The following is a 2,080-nucleotide window of genomic DNA, read 5'->3' as shown; positions in this document are numbered from 1 at the left end:
GAAAAATAAATCTGTTCTTTTTTCTTATAAAAGGTTAAATAAAACAAAAATATTGGTGTTAATTTTTGACTGTAACTTTACAAACGGCCCCTCATATAAGAGGAGTCTTTCGGGGGCCCTCAGGAGGTCCAACAAACCGTACGGTTTATAAACAGTGGAGAATAAAAACAACTTTAGAGACTAAAAGAAAAARAGAGGGGGATAAAACTTTGACTGAAAGGAAACCCGGAGGAAGGAAAGATGTTTTGGGTCATCAGCCTCTCCTCTAAATATTTCTGAGCTCAGACCAGAACCGGTCTGAGGACTCGCAGAACAAATAAAGTCCAAACTCCAAGTAGGTTAAGTGCTGGAAACGTAAACCTGAGCAGCAGCAGGAATACTCAGCTCTGCTCGTTCAAACGTTTTAAACAGTTTTACACCATAAAACCAACATTAGAGGGGGTGGGGCGGCGGGGGGCTGGGAGGGCTGTTTATTTACCCTCCTGAAGGCGGGGATGACTGAGACCTGACCAGATGTTAGGAACACAGCAGCTCTCAGACCTGTTCTGTTAGCAGCTCAGAAATATCACTTCTCTGCTCCTGTTAACAAAATAAAAGACTTCCATTCATCTGAAATATAATGTCTGAATAAAACATTAAATAAAACTCATTTAGTTTAAATTTGAACATTATGAGCGCCCTCTGGTGGCTGTTTGCAGCCACTCATCAGCAAATATAAAGAACTTGAGATGTTTGAGAGAAAAACTGTAATTATTTAATTATTTAAACTGGAAAAAAAAACAAATTAAATAATTTTATTTAACTGCAACGAATTTCAGAATGAATAAAGTTTAATATTCAGCTCAGTCTGACTCTGGTTGTTGCTTCATCAGATTTAACGTCTCTGTTGCTCCTTCGCACCCAGTGGTTGTCATTTTGTACCGACACAGCATCAACCAGAGAGCAGGGGGACTGGATGCATCTAACTGACTTCCAGTGAAGCTACTGCTAGCTGCTGCTGCTAACAGAGGGAGAGCAGCTCTGAATCTAGATCGAGTCCAAAGAATCTGTCTGACCCAGGATCCAGAGGTACCAGTTCCACATGACCCAGGATCGGTTTTTTACACCAACCCTGCTGCTCCTCGAGCATCCAGGTCCAGAAAAGGAGACCAGGTTCCTCCAGGATCCTCCTCTCTCCAGGTTACTTGCATCCATAGAACCAGTGGCGTCACTAGGCCTATTTTAGGGGGGCTTAGGGGAGAACCTAGGGTTGTTGCTTGGTGCTCACTCATATGTTCCTTCACTCATAGAACACATTTATCGTGTCAGGTCATCTAACGTCCCCCTGTTCTGTTTTATGACTCCTATCAGCTGCAACGTCTCAGGACATCATGTCAAATCAGTCCAACAAGTTTTTATTTTTTACTCTGCATTAATGTTGTAAACTAAGTGTCCGAGGGGCTGGGTGTGTGTCATATAAACATCACAAACTGAACATTTCATGGTTAAATGTCTTTTAGACACATGTCCCTCAGATGGACAGCTCCTGTTTGGTCTTTACTTCAGCCTTGGTTAAACCAGATTTCCACACTCTCCAGTCCAACCAGCAAATATCTGTCTTTTACACAGAGCAAAATAACTTAAAACATACAAATGTTTTATTTGTTGGACTGATTTATTTTTTAAAAGACTATTTTATTCAAAAACATTATATTATTTAGATGTTTTCAGGTCATGTAATTATTTATTCTTCATATTTGATCATTTAATAAATTACATTTATCCCAGAGCAGCTGTGTCACAGAATGGTCCTAAATATAAATAAGTTTAGCAAATCAAGAACCTTGTTTTTTTTATATAAAATTGTGAATGAAATTTGTGGATCTTTAAGATAAATTAAAATAAGATTTAAAACTCTTTCACCTAGAGAACATGGCAAGTTGTTTTTATTTTTTAATATAATGTTTTTGACTGGGGTGTTAAACAGAGAATCATCTTTGCTTTAATATGGGACAAACAAATGTTCTGTTAGTTAATGTGGTTTAATTAGAAAAACTCAGTGAATCTCACAGACAGCCTCATACAGCAGTCTCTCAGGAGG

The 2,080-nt window shown here is 38.6% G+C and overlaps 1 protein-coding gene across 1 annotated transcript in view; it reads right to left on the bottom strand.

Moving 5' to 3' along the window:
* Positions 1–2,080, bottom strand: part of gdf5 (growth differentiation factor 5) — a 6,799-nt gene that overhangs the window by 3,030 nt on the left and 1,689 nt on the right. The window lies entirely within an intron of this gene.

Source organism: Austrofundulus limnaeus, unplaced genomic scaffold, assembly GCF_001266775.1.
Source record: "Austrofundulus limnaeus strain Quisiro unplaced genomic scaffold, Austrofundulus_limnaeus-1.0 Scaffold127, whole genome shotgun sequence".
In the NCBI taxonomy this organism is placed as follows: Eukaryota; Metazoa; Chordata; class Actinopteri; order Cyprinodontiformes; family Rivulidae; genus Austrofundulus; species Austrofundulus limnaeus.
Note: the sequence above shows the minus strand (reverse complement) of the source record. Positions and strands in the feature narration are given on the sequence as shown.